General features: G+C 45.5%; 1 protein-coding gene across 6 annotated transcripts in view; it reads right to left on the bottom strand.

The window, feature by feature from the left end:
* Positions 1-15,736, bottom strand: part of Dpp6 (dipeptidyl peptidase like 6) — an 831,812-nt gene that overhangs the window by 359,736 nt on the left and 456,340 nt on the right. The gene's annotated exons all lie outside the window — the stretch shown is intronic.

The raw sequence follows: 15,736 nt of genomic DNA on the forward strand, positions 1-15,736 counted from the left end.
TAGATAAATAAACAAGGTCAATTCTTTCAGGAGGGAGGGACAGAGGACCCCAGAAGGAGGACATGAAATTAGCACCTAACCTCTGCCGTACAGTCAAGTCAGCCTGAATGTTAAGCACTACACTTGAGAAGTGAGCAACCATATGCTTTTGGCTTCCTTTCAGAAAACTTGATGCTCTACAAGGATCCCATTCCCAGTAAGGCAATCCGAGGATCCTTTCCAAAGTACAAAGGCAGGTGTTTCAAATTGTTCTGCAAGATGCCTTCTCACACATTCACAAGGGAACAGCCTGCCTTCAAAGTCCAGGCTACTTGGAAGGATTCTACCTGAAGATTCCGATCTAATAAGGACTTTAAAGCGAGCCTTAGTCTCTGCTGGGGCAAGCCTGGAACACGAGTGAGCATCTTTGATTCTGCTCATCTGCTCATCTCCTTACCCCCTGGTGGTAAGAACCTGTTCATTCCTCTCTCCTCAGCACACACACACATAACTGTGTAAAGGCTACCTGGGAAAGAGTTTGATCCCACTATCCACACTACCATACAACCTTGGCATATGCAGTCTCCCAGAACCATGGCAAGGGTGGGGCTGCAGTCTGTACCTTGCTGCCAGTCTGTGGGAGCAGTCCCGTTTGTGCAGATGATGGCTCCTTTGTTAGGAATTTGGGAATGAGACCTTTCTGTTGTTCGTGAATCACAAAGCACAGGTATAGGGTCAGGCAGACAACTGCTATTTTCTACCCTGCTCCTGCATTGTGCCTAGACAAGCCATGTGTCCTAGAAGCCTGTTTTAGGAACCAAGTTGCAATTTAGACTTCATAGGTCTGGCTATGGGGCATCACACTCAGGGCTACCAATCACTCATTTGTTCTTGTTCAGGAGATTGGGCATGAAAGGTGGGGGAGTAAGCTGTTTCCTGTTATTCTGAAGCCTCCTCCTAACTTGTTTAGAGCACATCACCAAGCTGGCTATTTGTTTTGTTTTGTTTTGTTTTGTTTTGTTTTGTTTCCCCTGAGATACAATTATACACCACACATGCCAGACTCTTAGGAGACAGCTCACAGCCATGCTTGGCCAACTTAAAACAAGGCATTGACCCGCCCCTACTGTGCTTTTAGGTCTTTTTGTATAGAACTGAGCCTACAAATGTGACAGAAAGATGCTTGCTAAAAAGCACCAGATCAAGGCGTTTTCAGAGGTGTCAATGCAACTCATCCGCCATTCTGTCTAGGCCTCATCTGAGTCAGTTTTCAAGCCTTGTGTTTTGTGTCTTTGAAAGATCACCTCGTGCTGGTTTGGGTTCAGCAGCGGTGACACTGAGCCTGCCATACATACTATAAAATAAAAGAAGTAAGGAGAGTCACTTACTGGTGAGATCAAAGAAGGAGCCTTGAGATGAGGGCAGACATGGGGTCAGAAAATATATTTCCCAAGAAGCAGGTTGGATAGTCATCCCTGAATTGCCCGGCACAGCGGTACCCAGCACCCAGAAGATGTTTCAAGACTGAGTTAGCACAGCCTGGGTTTCCAACTACTAAATGGCAACCTGAGAAGAGACGCATGCCAGTTTCAGTTCTTACACTTGAGGGAATGTCACTGGCATGGCAAAGTGAGCCAAGAGGAGACTACCGAAAATTCTCACATCTCAAAGCCAAGCGGCAATGTGGATTCCCACTCCACACAGCCCATCTGTGGGCAGCTGCTGCCTCACTTCCACCCACCTAAGCAAAGCATCCTGCTGCCTGCCTATGGCTTCCCAGATACCCAGCTTCCATTCAGATGTTAATGTTCTTTGGTATGGTGCTTTTGACCAATCACAATTTACCTGCCCTACGTTGTCTGATACTAAGGTAACTTGAGTATGTTTGGGAGTATATGCCTGTCAACACCAAGACTAAGAGTTCCAGCAGCTGGTTTCCTAGGGTCAAATATAGTCTCTGGCATTCGCTGCGTGTGGGATTTAATGTCTCCAGGCTCACTCTTCCATAAAACACAGTGTTCCCCAAATGTTACCTCAATTAGCACAACAGAGAGTCGCATGGCTGGGTTTAGACTTTGATGGTTTCTGAAAATATTCCCCGTGACATCTGAGTGTAGGATGCACTGATGCCTTCTCAAGGTGCTATGAGAAGGTACCCTGGCTCTCTTGAGTAACAGTGGCTTAAGGGACAGCCCTGCTGTTTAAGTAGTCACCATTTAGACTTTGGCACCCAGAATTCAGCACTTACCATCTATTTCCACTCATAACTGCACCCACTTCCTCAACAATTCTGAGGGCTTTCCATGCCAGGTACTGCTCTGAGGGCTGATGAGATCAGGCGGACAGATGATGCCACCTCACCCTCTTCAGCATGTTCATTGGCAGAGGACATATGCCATTACACATAGAATGTCAAAGGCATGATAAAGAATGAGATAATGTAAAGGGTCTTTTGAATATGTGTAGGGGAGTGGGACATTAGCACTCAGTGTTGAAGCAGAGACAGGGAAAGACAACCACAAGCCAGGCCTGGTTTTCTCTTGGTTGCCATTCTCATTGGCATTCACGCCCCACCTACCCCAGGGCAGACAGGAACACTGATTTTTCTAATTCCCAACCCAGTGACAATGGCTGACCTGCAGCCACAAAATGGCACCTGTTTGAACACCTTGGCAATGTGTTCAGCATTTAGATTGTTCATTGAACCATGCAGAGCTCCTGATGCCTTCCTGGGACACAGGAGTTCTATGAAAGGACCAGTTTCCTCCTGTCCGGTCTTTCCAGTGAGGTATGCATCAAACCACCCAAGTTCAGCAGCTAATGGAAGGATGTTGCTGTGTTCTGTGCTGCAAAAAGAAAACATTGTGGATGGCACCAAAAGCTAGTATCAGTAGCTGGTGTATCAAACATGCTCTTTGAGAGCTGTAACCTTCTATGTATGCAAAAACAAGAAAGAGTGTGACTCTTCCAGGAGTTGGTCCCTGGTACCATGCTTTCTACTTCTGGCATCATCCCAGTATCACTCACTAGCTTTCTCTCACCTCCTGTCATCTTGCATCTTTTAATGATTACTTCCCGGGTTTCCTTACAAAACAGCTTACCTGATATCTCACATGATACATACTTCTCCCCCATCCCACCTCTCTCTCACAGGCAGGCAGACAGACAGACAGACAGACACACACACACACACACACACACACACACAGCACAGCAGTGTACAAACTAAGATGGTTATAAGCATACTAGTCTCAAAGAGTTAAATCCTAGGACTCCTGTTAATTCTGCAGCAGTAATAAGGCCACAGCTCAGCCCTAATCAACCCCTGATCCTAGGATCTTGTTTTTTCATTACATAGCATCTCCAAATTCTGCCAGCTCAAACACTTCATGCCACAAAATATGTAGTTTGGACCTTCATGCAAAAATTGTTTGGGGCAATGTAGGGAACAAGTAAAAATCTAAGCAAATATGTATTGTTTGCTATTGGCATGGCCATGTCAAGGACACCATGGGACACGAAGGACATCATGGCATGGCCATGTCAAGACCCATGGGACACAGCAAGGCCTTCTCCAGTCTAGACTCAGAGAAATGGCAAAGTGTTTCAAGCGTGGTTGCCAACAGTTGTACAGAAAATGCCCAGCATAGTTTTCTTTCCCTGTTCGTGGCCTGAAGACTGCTCCCCTACAGAGACTGCTCCTACTGAGAGTAGCTGTATGTAACTTCACTTTCCTTTCCAGCTGTACCTAATAAACATGCTCCTGGAGTGCTGAGGCTCTCCATCAGAGCAAGCACATCCCATGTGATCCCAGTCTTTCTGCTTCTTCACATGTCTGTTCTTGCTTTATTCCCTCATCATCCCTAGGAAGGATTCTAGGCCCCAAGCTGGGCCAACATGTGACAGGGAAAGCAAGGGAAGTTAAGTGAAGAGCTCCGACTGACTGCAGTCAGATACTCATGAAAATAAAACAAGCCCAAGACTGTCATGGAGCTAGAGCTGCTCAGGAGACACAGGGATTTTGAGGGCAGGGCCATGGCATGTGTCCCCACTGGGCCATTGCTGTAGAATGACAAAAGAGCACTTGGGATAAGGTGTCTCTACTAGAACCACTGGGTAATTCAGGTCTTTCTTCCAATTCTATGAAAATGGAACATTTTCTGATCAGGTAATGCAAATATAATGACCTCCTGTACCCACTGCCCCAGGCCTGAATGCATTACAGAGAAAAGACGATTATTTTCTGCCACTTTCAAGAGAGGATATAAAAAGCCAACATTTATTGACCTTACCAAAGCCTTTGATGCAATTAACAGCAATTTGGCTAGAATAAAACTGCATGCAATTGACCTTACTTCATTAGTCTGAAGATTATTTCACAAATGGAGAGCAAAGTGCTGCAATTTAACAGATGAACTGCGATCGCTGATTAAATGAATCTTATTTCAATTCCGACAAACCCAGAGCACTTTCTAAAGATAATGCATTAATGAAAGAGGCACTACACATGTTTGCTTTGGGATCAGAGGGAACTAATGTGTTTTTTTAAACTTTCCATGAATTTATTTCTGCTTTAACCTCTTGTTTTATGTCTTCAGGTCAGAGATCCATCATTCCATATTCTTGTGACACATCTGAGGAAGATGGTAAAACAGAGCAACACACATTTTTCATTTTATGATAGCTTTGGGTAGGACTCCTAGCCAATAAAGTATTATTTACATTTTTAAACTTCTAGGATCCAATGTAAAATTGTCCAGAAGGTGAAATCTCACTCATCACGAAACCGTAGCTGCTAACTATAGCTGTCCATGTGTCAATTTCATCAGATTTTGCCAACTATCTTCCATGGCGACTCTGCTGTGACTGTTGCTCCTCCAGCCCTCTTCTTGCTTCTTGTATGAATTCTGAATTCTGCATTAGTTCAGTGACTTTCAGTGGGATCTGATATGAAAAAGACCTGTTTGCAGGCAAGTGCTCCATCCAACCTGAGAGGAGGGATTGACTGCTGTTTGCACTATTGTGACTTTAGAGATGACCTGAGGTCGATGACATTCGATCTCTGCAGCTCCTGAGTCAGAAGCCTGGTATTCTAGAACTTTAAGGGAGCCCAGCAAAGACCAAAGTCTCTCTCACACACCCTTGATCAACAAGTAAACATTTGCTTAGCTCTGGACTGAGTCCCCGGAACACAGAGGAAATACCCAGACTTTACTTTCACCAAAATGAAAATCAAGTTTGTGGAAACCAGAAAAAAAAAAGGTTTTAAATATGGACCAGCAAAATGAGAAGTCAGCAATAAAGTAGTGTGGACTGTATAACCCTCAGGTAATTAACATAAAAACCAAGTCAGACAGAACAGGAATAACAGAAAAAAGAAAGTCAAAGAATAAAACATTTATATTGGCACACATCACCCACATAAATACCTAGAAATCACTGTCTGCAGATGTGTGAGATCACCACCCAGGAAGCTATTATATTAACAGAAATCAAAGACCTGAATCAATGAAGCATACATCACCACCTAGATTGCAACAGTCTTTGTTAAAAAGTAGATCATTCTGATCATTTTCTTCTTGCATGAATTTTTTGCTAATGACATAAAAACAAATCTTCTGGCAATGAAGAGGAATGACAACAGCTCTCTCTCTCTCTCTCTCTCTCTGTGTGTGTGTGTATGTGTGTCATGTAAATATGACAACACTTAGGGAAAATAAAGAAAAGTATTTTCATAACCTCTGATAAAAAGAATATTTCTTTCAACAATTAAAAACAAAAACGCTAAACAAAAAACAAAAATTAGGGAGCAAAACTTTATCCATATTTTCAAACTACATCTCCACAACGCATATTGTGAACAACAGCAGGTGAAAGGTCAAGCCACTAAAATGGTCTAGGCACGATATTCCAGAAAATGTCTCAAAGGGAGCAGATATGAGTAACTTCCATAGGTCAATCAGTGGGGGAGGGGCATGGCAACTTACTATTAGAGCAAATCAGTACCTTGAATAGCTTCTTGCTTAAGGGTTCCCTGAAAGGACCATGAACATGGGAAAAGGAGCTGAGCTCACAAAGCTCCAGAGAACTGGAAAAGAAACTCGTGAGAGTTTACCCTACCTCCCCTCTAAAACCCACCACAATCAACAGCAAACCTGCCTGGACCACTGCATTTGGGAATGATGGGTGGATGTAACTGCACCCAGCTCTTTGTCCTTGAATGCAATCATTTGCAGACTGAAAATATACTAAAACATTGGTCCTGGAAGAAGGCTCAATGGGTAAAAACACTTGCCAAACAAGCCCAACATCCTGAGTTTGCTCTCCAGAACCCACAATAATTTGTATGTGGTGGTGAGCACCAATGAATCCTATGGAAAGATGAGAGACGAAGACAGGGGGCTCTCTCAGAAGTTTGTGAGCCAGTATCCTGCAGTGATGAAAAACCAAGAGAGGCAGAAACAAGAGGAGAGAGACCCTGTCCCAGCAAGGTGGAAGGAGAGAACCAACTCCCTGCTGCTAGCTTTTCTCCAACCTCAATGTGCAAGCTGTGGCATTTGACAGCACGCACGCATGCATATGGACACACACATAACACGCACAAAAACTAATTGTTAATTTAAAGACTATTTTCTGCAAATTGTATCTCTTCTGCATTGACTCTTCCCAGCACCATGAAGGCAGGTGAAGTTGGCCCCTCCATAGCCATGACCTTGGTAAAGAGATCGCTTTAATTTTTTTTTTTTTTAGTAGGATGTCAACAGGATGGGATGTTTGCCCTGTGAGCCACAGCTAGCTGTCTGTCACTGGTGGAAAGTCAGCTGTCCTCCAATGGACAGTCTGAGGCCTAGTCTGAGGCCACATTAGTGCCAACACCATCTCCCAGTGCAGGCTGTCTACTGCTGATGTGCAGCGGGAAAGCAGCTCCTATTTGGCTAGAGAGCAAATTTCAGTAGGTTAAATGCTCGGCTCACATGGGTATCTTTCATCCTACATCGCCTCAAAAGAATCTGACTTGATATAAATAGCTATTGTTAAAGCAATCAAAGGAAAGTGAGCATCTACCGGCCTTTATAGTCATTTGAGCACTCTTCAGGAGATCACTGTGAAGGGGTTGTTAAAGGCCTATATATGTCAAAGCCAACTTAACCAACAGCCTTGGATGTGGCGTGGTATACCAGCTTTGGGTCATCCAGCTGTGGGAGCAGAATAAAGATAAGAGGCACAGTTTACTAGAACCCACATTGTACTGGATAGTATGTTCTATAAGATGCCAGGTGAAACTTCACTTTTTTTATGAGAGATCTTATTTTTGCTATTTTTAATTATGTGCATGTTTGTGGCTGCGGAGCTGTCAGATCCACTGAGGCTGGGATGCTAGGCAGTGGTGAGCCACCTGATGTGGGTGCTGGGAATAGAACTTGGGTCCTCTGAAAAAAAGCAGTGTGTTCCCTTACCTGCTGAGTCAGCTCTGCAGCCCTGTACTTCTTGATGTTATTGAAAGATGTAACTACACAGGTCATAGGCACTAGTGGAGAACATAATACTCACTATTATTCTGCTAAATGGCCATAGTATTACACCAATGCTCAACCTTTATACCCATTAGATTAGTGCATTGCTCAGCTATCGTCAGAGAAGCTTCTATTTGCAGCAGATGGCCACTAACACAGAGACTCCCAACTGATCAAGGTGGAGAGCATTAGAGATTGCAGAGTGCTCAGCCCTAAATGAGGCACCCATCTCATACCCCCTCCACCCAAGGCTCAGGGATCATTGTAGAAGAGGGAGCAGAAAGAACATACAAGCCAGAAGCGGTGGGTGACCATCAGAAAACAGTGTCTTTGGGACAAAGCAAGGCAGCTTCTCATGTGAAATCACAGCACTTGTGACAGTATGCACAAAACTTGGGCGTGTTCAAGCCACACAAAAGCCCAGCATGGAAAGGGGAGGTGGTTGCCTAGCCAGAGCTACTGGCAACTGATAGCAGGGAGGGTAAAGTCAGTTTTGTTTAAGAGCATAGCTACTTAGAGTCTCCTATGCTCCAGTAGGAGGCCACATGTCCAGTAATATATGGACAGCACATATATTCAATGGGTGCTGAAATGGAAAAAGAGGACACATACCCATTATATGGGTACAGAAACTGGATAGAACTTGGAGGCATTAAGATAGGGAGGGTGAATATTATCAAAGCTCATTCTGTGAAATTCTCAAAGAATTAACGAAAAAAAATTAAGATGTATCGTCATAAGAAAAGAATAAGTCCAGACTCCAGTTCTGTTAAAAAAAAAAAACAAACTACATTCAGCTTAATGAGAAAGGCAAGGGAGCTGAGTGACAGACTCCCACCAGGACTGGCAGACAGGTCCCTGCATCCTTAGAACAAGCGTCATTTCTCATGCCAGGCTTCTTGGCTCTGAAGCTCTGCTCATGCTGGTGCCACTGCTGCTCTGACAAAGGCCACAGGGCACCTTCACCCTCCTCACATTGTTCATATTTTAACACAGGAATGAATGGAGGTAGCCGGGAACTATTCACTCCTCTAGCAACCAACAAACAACTTGAAGCCTCCTGCTATTAGCCCCCCAAATCAGACTCCACTCATCGGGCTTCAGAGGACAAATGTGGACAACTCAGGACAGCTGCACCTTAGATGTCTGCCTCTCTCACACAGGAATCCTGTCTCACCAGATGGACAAGAGCTATCGGAGGTTTCTGTTCCATGCCACCAACCTCATGCCCACCTGGCAGCAAGCGTAGGTCAGAGCTCAACACTGTATTTCCAGGCTGCGGTGAATTGAATCAGAGTGCCACTGTAGTGCAGACAGAACTTCCAAGGGGTTCAGCCTGCAGGCTCCGGTTCTCACCTGAGATGAACTCCTAGAACTCGCCTCATGGCCTAATTACAAGCCTTTGGCTTCTTCCTGCCTGAACATCAGTACTATTTAGATTTGTACCTATGGTCACTTGGAAGGTAGGGTGAGAACCAAGAAGGCATGTGCCAGGCTGGCAGTCTATGCCAGCCTGGTTGCTGGCTGCTTTCAACTCCATAACCATGTCTGTAGCTTTCTTCCAAGTTCTGCCTAGGGTAGGCTCAGGATGGGCAACGGGCAGGAGCAGTGGAAACCAGCTCTTCCATTGCACATTGTTCTCTCACTCTTACTGACACTTCACACCAGGCACCAGCCAACAGTGGTTGCTCCTGGTCTGAGAGCCACAAACTACAATCTGGGCCATCTGCAGGGCAGGCAGCTGCTGGGAAGCCCTGTAGCTCAGGGCAAAGCTCTGATGTTGATGTTCAACTCCACCCAGAAAAGCAGGGGAGGCTCCTGGAGACTCCTCCACCATCCCACAATCCTGTCACAACCATGTCGCTTGGGGGAACAGGCCTTGCAGGCTAATCAGTGTAGCATGAGGATCCTCCCCCCAACCTTCCTTGCAGGGCTTCAGCCTTTGGGTTTGTCAATAGGTGCGTACCTTCTCAGACCCAGTGTTTTCTTTCAGAAAAGCAGGCCATCTAGGCCACCACACAGACCCTAGGGAGCTCTGCTACTTTTGTGAGGTCAGGAGAAGACAGGAGAGGCAGCGTTGTCTGACCCATAAAGGAGAACACTATGCACCTGCTTTGACATCCCCCCACCCCCTCCCCAGCTAATCACTCCCTTATTGTGATCTGTGCCCTATTAACACCCCCTACGCCTCCCACACTAGCATCACCTTAGCTAGGTGCACTTGTGACCCAGACTGAAAACATGTAAGTATGTAAGGATTCTGGGAAGTTAGGACCTCATTGCTAGGGTAGATCTGATCCTTTCCCCAAACAGTCATGAATCTCCAAACACTAACAAAAAGCTTCTGCTTTCTCCCCTGCACTTCAGAAGACTCTCTTCCTTTGTTCTGATGGGATGTTGACCTGTGAGTTAATTCTCCAGGCCTCTCTATTTTCTTTGGCCAAACAATAAATCTTGGTTCACTGCATGGTTAGCTTTTGGCTTTATTATTGGTCCCTCAGTTCTGAATGGGAGTTAGAGGCCAGTTAAGTCAGACATTGGTTGGGATTTCGCTCCCTGTAGCCAAATGCTCCAGACTGTACCCTGTGAAGGACCCCTGGACTCCAGAGCACGGGTTAGCTAGTCTGGTTCACACAACACAAGCGCTAGTTCCAATTCTCTCTAGTTCCAACTCTCTCCAGTGGACCACTGGGCCTCCATCTCAAACTTTCTTCAAACTTTCTTCTAACAATGTTTCCTTTAGTTACACAAACTACTCATACCACAAACTATGACCTGGTTTCCAGACTAAAAATGCAACAGACTCTGGGTTCATGTAAGGCCCACAGTCAACTCTGTTACAATGTGACACCACGTTTTGTCTTAGCAGGTTCTGGATGCCCCTGTTCCCTGAAGGAAGGTGCCCTCCCACTGTGCTGGCCATGTGCCTCTGGGCCCTGGGAAGTCTTAAGTCCAGTGTGAGGTACCATCGCTTCTATCTCTTTCTGTCCCTATTAAAATTTCACAGAACTTTTTAGCTCCAGGTCACATCCCATCAACTCCATGTCTATCCCTTCTCCATGTTCTCTAAGGGAAGTGTCTTCTCTGGGGTCTCTTTGGCCTCCCTGCAGCCCTGGCCGCTTCCATCATCCCAGGGTACACCAAGCTGACCCAGGGCTTCCTTACCGGTCACAGCATGCTTCCTCCCAGTGCAATGACTAATTCATTTTAAATTTTCATGTGCATGAGTATTTTACTCACCAGTAAACATGCATATGCCTGGTGTGTACAGACAGCAGTAGTGGCTGTCAGTTCCACCAGGTCAGCCTGCCTCCCTGGCCCACCCACCTCTCATCCTTGAGGACTGCCTCTCTCAGTGCTGGCCTGCTGAGTAGATCTCAACAAAACCTCGGATCCCTCACTCCAAAATGACAGAACTGACTCTCAGCACCTGCTTTGAACTCTACCCCTAGACTAAGAGGCAGAAATCCCCACGTAGACCTTGAACCCACATTTCTCCACTCTTGGTGGTGGAGGAGGCGTGTGTGAGCAGAGCCCGGTTGGAGTGTCTCACTTTAGACCTTATAAAGCATGGCTGGGTCGAGCGCCGGCTCTGTGACTTCAGCTCTAAGCCACCCATGCTGGACTTGTTACAAGAAGCTCATTATTTTCCAAAACCCTATCTTCCCGAAGAATCTCCTGGAGATGCTCCATAAACACAAATTCATGTCTGCCCTGTCCTGACGGCCCACAGCTTAGCAAACCAAGCCTGTACTAAGCCAGCAGTGCCTGTGAGTCAGGGCTGTGTGCAATTAATCGGATACTCCACTGGCCTCCCGGGCCCTCCCATTCCAATGCCAACAAAGGTAATGCCATAAAACCAAAAGGCACCCTCGCCCCTGACCTTGGCCTCACAGTGGATGGTTATCAGGGTGGCATCACTTACTCCTCTGCGACTCCTGCATCCTTCTGCCAACTCGAGAGACACACTCCTGAAGACCTGAGGAAGCCAGCTCACTCTCGGTTCTATCTCTAAACTGTTGTTGACTACACAACGGTGATTTCTAAAGCCCTGAAGATATATGGAAGAAAACAGGGATAAAAAATGATTGCCTGTGGCCCCAGGAAGAGCAGTGGCATTTCTCACCCACAGTATCTTATTTTTGTGTGCCTCTGGAGCCATTTGGTCAAGTGGCAGAGTAAACAAGGAAGATGGGGGACTGGTCACCTTTCTGTAACTGATAAAACATCGAAACCAAGGCAACTTACTGAAGGAATGGTTTGGCTTTTGCTTCCAGAGGGTGATAGTCTATCACCATCACACCAGAGAAGCATGGCAGCAAGCAGGCATGGCAGCTGGAGCAGCAAGCTGAGCGCTTATACCTTGAACAGCTAGCAGGAAGCAGAGAGAGCAAATTGGGGGTGGTGTGGCCTTTGAAACCTCAAATCCCTTCCTTCCCCAGTGACATCCTTTTTCCAGCAAGGCCATGCCCCATAAGTCTCCCCAAACAGCATCAGCAAAGATGAACCAAAGTGTTCAAATACCCGAGACTGTGGGGGCCATCTTATTCAAACTACCACAGACGGTTCTGGAAATGAGTGTTAGAAGAGGGGGAGGGGCTGGGAAGGAGGTAAAAGATAATGGTTTCTGGAAGCTGTCTACCTTTATCTTGTTAGGCATCATGTTCCCCACTTGAATGTCTGCCCAGCAGTTTTAGAAATACCATCAGAAGTCACTATATTGGAGAACTCTGCATTGTGTTGGTAGTGGTGCCACTCAGCAGAACGAAGGTGATATGCAAACAGGTACCCAAAAGTCTTCATGAGATGGTGATGTGGGCCTGGGCTCCCAGGTCCCGCTTGTCCCCGGGACTGGGGGGATTGCTTTAGCTTTGGCCTATGTCTATGCTGCTGTACTTCTGTTAATTAGCTATTGCTGTTCAACGAAGTCAAAGAGGAAGCCTGGTACGAGTAGAGAGTGAGATCTGAAGCCTCATGTATGGAGAGCAGAGTTTCAGACTTAATTAAGATTTTTATGTCTTTGTGGAGTTCGATTAAAAGCTGCAGTGCTTCTTAAAACTGATATTTTAGCCCAATTATTTATAAGCATACTACTGAACTTTCGGTAGGTCTGACATTTGAGTCAGAAAAATCTTCCCATTTCATTTAAAATTGAAAAAGAAATAACAACTTTCAGTGATAAAAAAGAGACTAAAGAAATTTGTGAATATTAAGCCACCTCTACAGAAGACACTAGAAGGAAAATTTGGGCTGAAGAGAAGGATAAAGATACCCAAGAAGTCATGGGGAAACAAATAAACAATGGCTAGAGCAAAAAGGAATAAGACCTGAGAGGATATCACAAAATTAAAATGTTACAGGAATCAATATACATCTTTTAAAATTACCCTGAATATTAATAATCTCATTTTCACAATACTAACAGACTGTATTATGAAATGGGATGCATTACCTCATTGCCTCCGAGAATCACACCTCACCACCAGTGACAGATATCACATCACTTAAAAAAATAGTCCAAGCTTTTTTGACTCCCAGGGATTCGAAGAGGGAAAGGGTTTTATTATAGCACCTGGAACGTTGCCTGTGTCTCTTGTGTGCATAGCAGCTGGATGGTCTCAAACACCTCAAGGCCCTGGACTTCTCAGAACCTTGACTAGCCAGCATTGCTCTTACCAAGTGGCGATTTCAAGCATCCAGAGCAACTGTCTATCACGCTGCCCCTTTGCCTGCATTGCCAGCATGTGTTGGCAGGCCTGGCTCACCCTAAGAACTAGCTGCCAGCTAGAAAAGGGGCCTCAGCTTGGTCCTCCCCCCCATTCCAGTGTTAGCGCTCTCTTCATTCTCCTATCAGACTCATAGTCAGCCCACACCTGGTGTCATTGTCTGGGAAACAACCATTCTTCCAACATTGTCCTAAGTTTGGCAGCTTCTGAATGGGACCAAATGAAAATGGTAATTTATTTCTAGCAATGTTCATGTAGAAGAACAGATAGGCATATTTATATATACACAGACTAAAACACCAAAACACTAATTAAGTAAATTTAGTTTTCCCTTTAATCAGACTTCAGGTAATTAGCTGTCAGCTAAGATAAATTACAGTTTATTCCATTTTTATAGCATGCTTTGGTCAAATAAAGATTATGCTTTAATGGCCAGATTTAGTTGCTAATTTTTCATGCATATGAAAGGATTTGTAAATATTATTGCTGGAATCTTTTAATGTTCTGAAAACTAATTTCTGCCTAAAACACCACTGTTTAAACAAGGAGTTGCATTTAAGGCTACAGAATGCTGGTTTGATCTTTTTCATTGAGTGTGCAACCAAGCTGACTTTTTAAACCCTAAATCCAGAGTTCAAGGTCTGTGCGAAATAGCATTCAGTCTGTCAAGACAAGAAGGGACAATGTGACACTGAAAGGGACACATCTTCTGTAATTTGTAAGATGTGAACAAGATAAATGAGGCAAAAATGACTGGTTTTAGGCCAGTGGAAATACCCTGGCTGGCTGGCCAGCAGGGATGTTTTAAGGATGGTGTCAATGGTGTTTGCTAAAGTGAATGGAGGTTCTTTTTTTATTCTTGCATTGGCTTGCAGAGATGAGCTGGGAGGAGGGAAAAGGTCTCGGAAGCACTTACTTCAGATGAGAGTTCACTGGGCTTAGTGCATTTTCATTTACTTCTAACTCCAGAGTCAGTACTGAATACACCGTGACTCTTATGTGTCCCCAGGAGTCATCTGTTATTTTTCACCCAAACAAATGGCCATGTAAGACATGGTAATGCACTAAAAGCCTTAAAGCATTCTCCAGCGCGTGTGGGCATGGCTGTGTGCTCAGTGTTAAGGGGAGCTGGTGTCATGCTGCAAGGCCCTCGGGATGTAAAGGGTTTCCAGTGAGGTGCTCAAGCAGACACTATGCACAAAGGTGCAAGCGGTCTTGCCTTTACCCTGCAGATCTGGCACCCTTCATACATATGGAGGGGAATGGGCTTTCCTGGCAGCTATTCTAGTCAGTAGGAAACTCAGAGGAGCGGGTGAGGGGAGCATGCATGCAACTCTTAACAATTTGCCCGGGTCAGCTTGGGAGGAGCAGGCAGAGGAATATCCAGACTAAAGAGGGGGTGATAGAAGGTCTCAGGAGAGCTGACTATACGAGGAACAGCCTCTCTGCTGTTCCTAAGCACACACTTCGGGCTCGGCTGAAGGAACACAACCTTCAGGGCACCTCTGCATCCCCAACACTTGTCTCAACAAAACTGTAGGCTGTAACCTGCAGCTCCAGGGTGGGTCTCCATGCCAGAGTGAGTGGCCTTGTAAGAAGAGGCAGGGGAGTGTTCTCCCCTCCCCCACAGCCCTGCAATGAAGACAGCCTCACCAGACACCAAATCTGCTGGCACCATGCCTTTGACTTCTATCCTTTAGAAGCCTGAAAAACAAGCGTCTGTGTCTTGAGCCACCTCCAGTATCTGATTTCACATGCTCTGAATGTCAAGGAACCTACCAGAGCAGGGGTGGTCAACAATGAGTTACCATGCATGCAAGAGTTAAAGTCCCTGGGTTCCAGGAACTCCACACTGAACATAGATTCCCACATTTAATCCCTACACAAACCACTCGTGTTTCTGATCATCTTTCACAAATAGGAAGAAGAGACACAAAGGGGCCATGCAGGCATCACATGCCACCACATGCCACTACATGGCATCACAAACCCATGGCGTTCCTCAATCTTGGAGCTTCAGATGAGGCTCAGGTCTTCAGTGACTCAGCAGAAGCAGGACTCCATTCACGACCTATCTCTGATAGGGAACCCATTGAGGTATCTCCACCAAGCGGAGAACTCGGTTCACGGTTCATGGTTCATTGTTGGGTGTCTTCCTCACTTTCCACCTTATCTTTTGAGACTAGGCCTCTCTGACTGTACATGATGATAGAGTTACAAACACATGTGACCGCACTCAGGCTTTTTTTTCTCTCTTCTACATCTTCTTCTTCTTCTTCTTCTTCTTCTTCTTCTTCTTCTTCTTCTTCTTCTTCTTCTTTTTCCATTCACTTTACATCCTGACTGTAGCCATGTCCCTTTCTCCTCCCAGTCCTAGAAGGAGAGCCTTTTAATGTGGGTGCCAAGGATCTAAACTGAGGTCCTTGGGCTTGTACAGCGAGCAACTGATGGAGTAAACCATCTCCCCACTCCCCAAACTCATTTCCTTTTACTAATTTGTAAATGCACCTCAGATCT

Source organism: Meriones unguiculatus, chromosome 21 (assembly GCF_030254825.1).
Source record: "Meriones unguiculatus strain TT.TT164.6M chromosome 21, Bangor_MerUng_6.1, whole genome shotgun sequence".
Taxonomy (NCBI): domain Eukaryota; kingdom Metazoa; phylum Chordata; class Mammalia; order Rodentia; family Muridae; genus Meriones; species Meriones unguiculatus.